Genomic DNA, 10,312 nt, shown 5'->3' on the forward strand with positions numbered 1-10,312 from the left:
AGGGCAGTGAGTTGCTGCCTGCAGAGGCCATGATGCCTGTAGTCCCAAGCCTGCCTACCAGTGATGTATCCACCCTGGCTTTGGGGTGCCTCATTGTCTCCCTTCTTCTGTTTGTCTGTGTGTTCTTTCACTATCCCTATCGCCGCTGGATCTCCCCTCCTCGTGAACCAAACATTCGTGAACAACACAACTATGTCGAGGTCAGACCCCGACAGGAAAAGACACAAATAACATGCATAAGAAACCACATGAGTGATGTCACACAGAACCAATAGAAATAAAAAGATTAATGACTGAATTAATCTTGAATGTTAATTGAATAACTTCAATAAATTTGAAAACTTAGAGGAGATGGATATATTTTTCATAAAAGCACAGCCTACCTAAATTTACACAGAATGAGGTAGAAAACTTGAACAGACCTATAACAAAGGAAGAAATTGACCAGGTCATCAAAAATCTCCTACCCAAATAGTCCCAGTCCAATTGGTTTCACTGGTGAATTTAACCAAATATTCAAGGAAAAGCTGACACAAATTCTACTCAACTTGTTCCAGAATATAGAAGAGATTTAAAAACTCCTTAATACAGTCTATGAAGCCAGCATAACTCGCATACAAAAACCAGGGAAAGATATCACTAAGAAGGAAAGTTATAAACCAATACCCCTCATGAACATAGATACAAAAATTCTCAGCAAAATCCTAGCCAATAGAATTCAACAACATATCAAAACAATAATATGTCATGACCAAGTGGGAGTTATATCTTGGATACAAGTGTGCTTCAACATTAGAAAAACAATCACTATAATCTGGCCAAGTGGTGGCATCAATGGGCTCAAGCATGGCAACAATAGTGAGGTTGGTCTAGGATTGGGCAGTGTTTCGTTCTGCTGTGCATAAGGTCGCTATGAGCCGGCACTGACTCGATGGCACCTAACAACAATAATAATACAAGGCACATACATACTACCAAACATTGCAAAAATTATACAAACATAAGAAGACAAAATAGATGATTGGGGCATACTCAAAATTAGAAATGTATGTGCATCAAAAGATTTCACCAAAAGAGTAAAAAGGGAGCCCACAGAATAGGAAAAATCTTTTGCAATGACATATCAAACAAGGGGCTAATTTCTAAAATCTATAGGACAAATAACCCAATTAAAAAGTGGGCATAGGACATGAACAGACACTTCACCAAAGAAGATATTTGGACAGCCAACAAACATACGAAGAAATGTGCACGATCATTATCCAGTGTTGTTAAGTGCTGTTGAGTTGATTCTGACCTATAATGACCCTGTATAGCATTTCTGAGGAGCGGCTGGTGAGCTTGAACCTCCGACCTTGCGATTCAAATGACTTTGCAGTCCAGCGCATTAATCCACAGTGCCACACCAGGGCTCCATTGGGGTGCTGGTGATGTGCCGTGGAGTTGGTTCTGACTCATAGCTGACCCGGTACAGGGTTTCTGAGGCTATAAATCTTTACGGGAACAGAAAACCTCATCTTTCTCCTGCGGAACAGCTGGTAGTTTCGAACTACTGACCTTAAGGTTCACAGCCCGATTCGTAACCACTATGCTCCATTAGAGAGGTGCAAATCAAAACAACAATAAGCTATCACCTCACACCGGCAATAACAGCAAAGTTCAAAAACAGAGGCCAATAAATGCTGGCAAGGATGTGGAGAGACTGGGACCTTCCTACATTGCTGGTGGCAATGCAAAACGTTCCAACCACTCTGGAAAACAGTATGGTGGTTCCTCAGAAAGTTGGAAATACCTTATGATCCAGCAATTCCTCTACTTGGTATAGATCCACAAGAAATATGAGCCACAACATAAGTAGATATATGCACATTAATGTTCATAGCAGCACTATTCACAATAGCAAAAAGATGGAGACAGCTTAAGTGCCTGTCCATGGAAGAAGAATAAACAAACTTTGGTATATACAAACAACGGGGTATTATGCTATCTTGAAGAATAACAAGGAAGTTGCAAGCCACCATATAACATGGATGAACCTTGGGGACATTATGCTGAGTGAAATTAGTCAGTCACAAAAGAACAAATACTGCATAAAACCATTATTGTAAAAGCTTAAGAAAAGATACCCATAATGAAAGGGAGAAAAAAAAAAATTTTTGTTGGTTGCGGGGGCAGAGGTGGTGGTGGGGGCAGGGGGTGGGGAAGGTGGGGACAATAGAGCACAGGGTAGGGAATGAGACATATCATAGTTCAGGTGTTGGGGAGGACAATACACAATAAGGGGGAGGGGGATGGAAGAACAAGGTAGATAGGGGAACATGGAGGTAGGTTTGCATGGGCTATATGGAACAGAGGTAAATAGTGATGTATGCTCATCCTTGGAACAACAGGTCTCTGTGATAAAGGGATGGAGGCATAGACTGAATGAGTAAAGGGGGAAAATAATGTTAAGATACTTGACTGTCTTATGAATATTGGTTTCCCTTTCCTTCTACTGTAAAATAGACATTTGAGTGGGATAGAAAATAATATCAGGAAATATGATTATGGAAATGGTGTAAGCCCATCTTCAGCCTATAGCTGATTGGAATACCTAAAAGGGGTTCTAGAATTTGCCCAGTGAAATAGGCTTCCTGTGGAACCTTTGTAGTCTATATGACCTTACGTTGAATACTTAGTGACATCCAGAACCTTCTGAGGTGGGACATTCCCACATGAAAGAACAAGCAGACCAGATTGGAATAGCTAGAGGAATAGAAGCTACTTCTTGAGACAAAGACCAGCAGGAAAAATCCAAAACAAAAATGGCAGTCTGATTGGCTACTACAAGAATAATCAAGTTGTTTGCTGGGAAGCCATCGAGGCAAGCAATCAAGTCCCTTCAGGCCACTCCCCTTCCAAGACTGAAACTCAAAGGGAACACATGAGCAGGTATGTAAGCTTGCTGGACATCACATTGGTCTCCTGGTGAGCGGAAATGGGGGAAAGGCAGCAATGAAGATATGGGCCAAGTTCGACAATGTTCCAAAGACTCCCATCGACCTGGAGATGAGAGAGAGATGGGGAAGGGTTGGTTGGTCCAAATTGTGGTGAGTCTTGTGGACTCCTGAGCCCATGGATAAGGACATAGCCACAGAGGGCTACAGCTGAGAGCGAAGTGCCCAGCTGATGTGAAATGAGGGGAGATACACAAGATTGCCCCCAAAAGGAAACAAGTGCATATTGCTGCAATTTGATGAACTTTACCTATACTTATGGATATAGTAGCTCAAAATACCAACTAAGAGGGAAGGAGTCTTCATATCCAAGATCAATCCTATGCCCTCCATCTACAGGATTGATGGAGATGAGTAACCATGAGTCTAGAGTGGTGTTTCCATGAGTCTAGCATCCTCAGCTGCTTTCTCGCTCCATGTCATCATCTATGCCTCCATCTCTGGTGTCACTGCTCCTCTGGATAGGGTCCCACATTCCACACATGCTCTTATCCTAGGGTTCTCTGTTCCTGGACTGTAAGATTAACTACTTCTCCCTTTTTGTTACAAAACTTCTACTTTTACAGTTGTGACAATCGCAATTAGTCACGATAACAATTGCTCACTATTGCATCATAAGAATCTTATCCCCATCTCCTTTCACCAGACGCATCTATACAAGATGACAACTATGCAGTGGGGCTCCTACCTTCCCCTGCACAGTCTGAAACCAAATTCCCTCTTGAAAAGTTTAAACCAGTCACTTCATGCATTTATAACACTCCCATTTTTGATAGCCAGTGACTAAGTTGCCCATCCTTAACAACCCTGTGTACAGAGGGGATAGGAATGATCCTTGCTGTGAAGATTCTTTCCCTCTTGATTGGTATTTTAAGCAACTACATCCATAAGTATAGCTAAAGTTCATCAAATTGTAGTGATTTACACTTGTTTACATTATCAAAATATTTTTTTTTTTTAACTTCCTCTAGTCAAGTTCTGATCATCCTTCCATTGAAGCTAGGTCAAATGGATACTATCTGCAAGTTTGGGTGTTTGTGTGCATCAACCCTCAGGTCTCACAATACTTCAGGCCAACCAGCTCTCACCATATTCCAGGTCAACAGGAATCTATGTAACGTGGTTGGATTCAGCCCACATCTTTGTTGTTGCTTTTGCCCCAGCTTTACAGTATTTTGATGTTTATGAATTAATTGAGGCTTGATTTTTGGTGTCTTTGTTCTAGGGAATGTTACGTGTGCACTGGAAAGGAGTGCATACTGTGCTGTTGTTTTATGAGTTCTTTGTATATATCTTTGAGGTCAAGTTGGTTGATTGTGTTGTTTACTTCCTCTGTGCCTTTGTTGATTTTTTTCTATTTATTTTGTCCTTCATGGAAAGTGTTGTATTAAAATCCCCTATGATTATTGTAGATTTGTCTATTTATTTCTTCATTTTGCATTTTAGTTTGATTTATGTATTTTGAGGCTCTTTCACTGTGAGAATAAATATTTATTATGGTTTTGTCCTCTTGCATTTAATCATGATATAATGTCCTTTTCTGTCTCTTATGTTGGTATTTGCCTCAAAGTCTGTTTTACCAAAGATGAATATTGCCACTCCTTCTCATTTTTTTAATTGAATAAAGAAGTGGGGAAAAAAGAAGAAAGAAAACTAAAGCAGAGACAAAAAAGATAAAAAGAAAGGAATAGAGAGAGAGGAAGAAGGAGATGACATAATGAACAAAGAAAAACAACAATAGGATTAAAAAACGAAATAAAACATTGAAGATGTTGGACCCAGAGAGAAGAAAACTCTTGGGTGTTCCTAGTAATCAAGAAATTTACAAGGGTTTGGGCAAAGGATGAGATAACAGTATTCCTAGCTCTAAATGGAGTTATTATAGGTCCAGCAGTGTCCATCTGGACCAAAAGTTCACCAGGGGCTGGGCAGCCAGTGCCGGAGGCTACCTGCCAGTTTAAGATTGATCAGGTAATTCTGCAGATTCTGAATAACTGGAGCAAAGTCCACTCTAATCCTGATGCCTTGGAGGCACATTGGGTACCCACCCAAATCTGCAACAGTCCACAATCTCGCAGCTGCAAACTCTCTGGATAGCATGGGCACTGACTGTGCTGAGAATGGATGAGGGTGGAGTTGGGCCACACCTCCAGTCACCAAGGGAACTTGGGAAGCAAGAAAAAAGAGCACCTTTCCTGTTGTCATTCCATGGTGCTGTCAGGCCAAGGTCTGCCTCCAAAACTGCAGGCAAAAGTTCAAAATGACCATAGTTTATCGGCTGGGAGACCAATCTGTCTCCCTCCTTCACTGTCCTTGCTCAGTCTCTCCTCCTAGTAAGTGTTCAATCCACTTCTCCAACCTTTCTGCTGATACTCACAGTTCCAGGATTATTATCTCTATGTTTTTCATTTGGTCTCCCTTATCTTTGTTGTAAAGGGTCTGAGTAGTGTATCTGCCTCTTCCGCCATCTTGGTTCTTCCCAAGTTTTTCTTTCTTCAAATGTTCCTCCTAGATTTTATGTTATGTTCATAAACCTCATTTTTACGGCTTCTACAGAGTAAATTTAGTAGAGGAAGTCACAACTATTTTATCATCTTCTCTGCAGCTAGATATTCTAAATGGCTTTAAGAGAAAATTCCTGGTATGTGATTGTTGTGCGCCATTGGGTTAGTTTGACTCGTAGGGTTTCTTAGAGTGGCGGGTGGGTTTGCACTACCGACCTTGGAGTTGCCAGTGCAGTGCATAATCTACAGCACTACACTAGGGCTGTTGTTGTTGTTGTTAAGTACTATCAGTTTCAGCCCACAGTAATGCTGTATAGGGTTTCTGAGGAGTGGCTGGTGAGCTTAAACTATCGACCTTGTGGTTCAAACCGACCTTGTAGTCCAGTGCCACACCAGAATGCTAGGACACTAGGCCTAGCACTTAGCATTTGTTTATTTTGCGAATGATGATAGCAGGGCTTCAGCATTATTAAGATCAGATTATTTAAATTCAACTTCAAGCACAATTTCAAGTAGCCTGAAACTTTTAACTTCTCTTAGTTTTAGTTTTCTCAGAGTAGCACAAATGATTTGCACTGGTAGGTGGCTTGAACTCACTCAGAGGCACTAAGGATAAATGATCTGCTTCCAAAACAGTTACAGTCTAGAAAACTCTATGGGGTTCAGTTCTACCATGGTAGTTCCTAAATGGCAGTGGGTTTGGTTTGCTTTGGTTTGGGTTTTAGTTTTAGTTTGCACATCTGAAAATTGAAAAGACAATTTTACTATACTTTTTGTTCAATAGAGGCTCTATGCCAGGCACTAAACCATCACCTATATGAATTTCAGGCTACTCCATGAGATAGCTGGGACAATTAAAGAGATAGTATATAGAATAGCTAAGGCGCTCTGGTAGCGTAGTGGTTACGAATTGGGCTGCTAATCTTATGGTCAGCAGTTTGAAACTACCAGCTGTTCCGTGGGAGAAAGATGAGGCTTTCTGCTCCCGTAAAGATTTATAGCCTCAGAAACCCTATAGAGGGTCGCTATGAGTCGGAACTGACTCCACGGCACATAAAAACAACAACAACATGGGTCAGAACCGACTTGATGGCACATAACAATAACAACAACATTATTTGTGTGGAGTCCTAGTGTGACACTGTGGAAACCCTATACAGCTGGGGTGGTAGTGGTGGTGATGTACCATGGAGATGGCTCGGACTCAGCAACCTTGCATAGGGTTTCTGAGACTGTAAATCTTTACAGGAGCAGAAAACCTCATCTTTCTCCTGCAAATGACTGGTAGTTTCAACTGTTGACCTTGAGGTTAACAGCCTGACTTGTAACCACTACCTACCAGACTCCTGTGCAGCAGGGGTGGGGAACTTTTTTCTGCCATGGCCCTTTGGATATTTATAACATCATTAATGGGTCATATAAAATTATCAATTTAAAAATTAGTCTGCTGTATTTGGTCAACTATTTAATCACTTCACCCCTAACATGATGGTTGGAACTATGGTTGCCTTGGAAGAGCCGGAGCAAATGATTTCACAGGCCTTACATGGCCCTGGAGGAGCTTTGGTAGGCAGAGAATTATGAGCTCAGGTGCTAAACAAAAGGTTAGCAGCTTGAATCTACCAGTTGCTCTGTGGGAGAAAGATGAGGCTTTCTGCTCTATAAAGATTTGCAGCGTTGGAAACCCTATAAGGGGTTGCTATGAGTTGGAACCAACTCCAGTGCACATAACCACCACCACCACCATATGGCCCTAGGGTCACATATTCCCCATCCCTACTCTACAAAGTCACTATGAGTCCAACTGACTTGACAGCACTTAAAACCAACAACATTATTAGTGTATACATTTGCTCTTTCCTGAAATGGCAGTGGTCCAATGGCTTTAATCATGTTAAAAAGAAAAATAAAAGGACATTGAATAATATCCTGTTGAATACTTTAAATGTAAGTCCTTTGTGGTACACTAGATTGTATCTTGGGATGCTAACCAAAAGGTCAGTGGTTTGAACCCACCAGCAACTCTAAATAAGTTTTTGTTGTTATTAAGTGCCGTCGAGTTGGTTACGACCCATAGCGACCCTGTATAGGGTTTCCGAGGAGTGACTTGTGAGCTTGAACCACTGACCTTGCAGTTCAAATGGCTTTGCAGTCTGGCGCATTAACCCAAAGCGCCACACCAGGAGTCCTTTATTAAAGTCTGAATTATTAAGTTCAGTCTTTATTTATTTATTTTTTTCATGCAAGTTATGCTTTATTGTGAAAAGTTGAAGGAATGTAAATACCAGAGGACAAAAATTTGGCTGGTTTGTTTGAACTACCAACCTTATCCTACAGCGCCACACCGGGAGTCCTTTGTTGTTGTTAAGTGCCATCAAGTCGGTTCTGATTCACAATAATTCTACATAGGATTTCCAAGGAGCAGCTGGCAGTCCTGAACCACCAGAGACCCTGTGGTTTGCAGTCCAGTGTTGATTGATTCTACATCACCACGCCAGGACTCCCTCTAGTGCCTGGATATCTGATGAGTCAATGAGCTGTTGGTTTACTTCTTCTCATTAGCTTTGATACACTGAAAACTGGCTTCGCAGTTGTCACAGGTCACCAAGGAAGTCCTTTAAGTTAATTCTTTCTTGACATAAGAGCATCTCTTGAATTATTTATATGTCTGGCTTTTGAAACAGTAGCTAACATTTTTGAGCTATTGCCCAAAATCTTGGTTTTGAGGGCTATTGCAGTGTTTGGAAGAAGGAAATGCTTGGAGTGATAATAATTCAAAGTTTAAAAAAAAAAAAAAAATGATTTGAGCTCTGTGTGAGGACAGGCCTAACAGTGGTGGATTTGGAGGAAGAGTGTATAGGACTGAAGAAAGACTTAAGCTGTAGATTGAAGGGCAAAAATACTATTGCAAGACTTTGGACTCCACTGTGGATATGGGTGAAATTGTAGGAATTGAAGTTTATATGCAACAAAACTTTCTGTCGTGATGGAACTATTCTGATTTGTGTTGTCCCATACAAGGGTTGCTGTGGCGCTGTGGGCTAATGTGCCAGACTGCAAGGTTGGTGGTTTAAGCTCACCAGCTGCTCCTTGGAAACCCTATATAGGGTTGCTATTGGTTGGAATTGACTCAACAGCACTTAACAACAACATACAAGAGCTACTAGCCACATGTGACTATTAAGCACTTGAAATATGGTTAGTGTGATTAAGGTGAACTTAAATTGTATTTAATTTTAATTTAAATAGCCACATATGGCTAATGGCAATTGCATTCGTGTGGATCTAGAAAAAAGATTAGCCAAAAATGATGTTAGATTAAAAAAGACTTTCAGGTGAAGACTTTAGAGAGTAAGATGTGTTCTGAGAGCGTTTGTTTCCTTCAGGGTCCTTTAAACAACCATCTGTCAGCACCATATCCAGCACCCTGTACCTTCTGTAACCTTGTCTTCTCCTTGGTCATAACCATAACTCCATCCTCATAGCTTAGGAGAGCAACATACCATATGGCATGGAGTTCTACCAAGGACAGAGGAGCAGCATGGATGTCAGGGCATTTCCTTCTGCACACACTGGCACACAGAAGGCAGGACACTGCCTTGTGAGATGGCCACGTGGCCTACCAACACTCAGTCATCCTAAGCCGGAGCCTATAATTTGCTAAACAGAAATTTTATCACAATATCTTATGTATTTGAGAAAGATGTATATTTTCCCCAAATATACATGAGGAATATTTTGTGAGATTGCAAACAAATAGAGAATACAGTATTATAGATTTAATAACACTTTGTGTATAGCAAGTTTAAATAGATAAAAGAGCTTCCTCTTTTAGAAGGAAAAGGTTTAAGATGCCTTCATACTTGTTTTGTGCTATACCTTCTCAGACTTTTCCCACACATTTGGAGCTATACCGACATTGCCCACTCAGAGCTTCCCTGGGTTCAATAGTGTACCTGGTTTTGTGGAAGGTTTTTTGCTTTAGTTACTGTGTAGTTACTGTGATAGTGAAGGTTTGTTGTCAGATTGAGTGGGCCAGGATTCTCAGTGGTTTAGCAGTTATGATGAAGTTATCACTTCCAGCAGGACATCTAATATGATGTAATCACCCCAAGATGTGATCTGTATAATCAGTTCTGATCTGATGCTATTTTCCTATTGCTGCAAATCCTTACTTCTACGATATAAATTAGGTCAGATGCAATCTATAGGATGAGGTTGTTTCTTGAGCTAGTCTCTTTGGAGATATAAAAGTGATTAAATAAGCAAATAGAGCTAAGAGGGATCTACTACCACCAAGAAAGAAAAGTCAGGCATGGTGTATGTCCTTTGGACCTGGGGTCCCTGTACTGTAAAGCTTCTAGATCCAGAGGAAGATTGATACCATGGATCAAGAGGATCTCTGAGGAATGTTAGGTGTACAGATGCTGAAAGGAGACAAGTATCTTTCTCTAAAGATAACAAAGAAAGACTTTCCCTAGAGCTGGCACTCTGAATTTATACTTCTAGTCTCTTAAACTGTGAGAAAATAAATTTCTGTTTGTTAAAAGCAGCATCAAACTTTCTTGTATTCATCTGATTAAGTTCTAGTCAGCTCAACAACCCTAGCTATTCAAACTATGTCAAATGAGTACCAGCTGCAAGTTTGGGAGTTCACCCACACCTCTCTGTACTTCCCTCTTATTTCATCTCAAGGTCAGTGGCTGCCAATAGGACATGCCCCAAATTCCACTCACAAGTAGACCCAGATGATTATCAGAAAGCCTATTGCTCACTGGTTCCCTTCAATGTTCAGTCCTAGAAGGGGATTTT

This window comes from Chrysochloris asiatica, unplaced genomic scaffold (genome assembly GCF_000296735.1).
Source record: "Chrysochloris asiatica unplaced genomic scaffold, ChrAsi1.0 scaffold00397, whole genome shotgun sequence".
NCBI classification, from domain to species: domain Eukaryota; kingdom Metazoa; phylum Chordata; class Mammalia; order Afrosoricida; family Chrysochloridae; genus Chrysochloris; species Chrysochloris asiatica.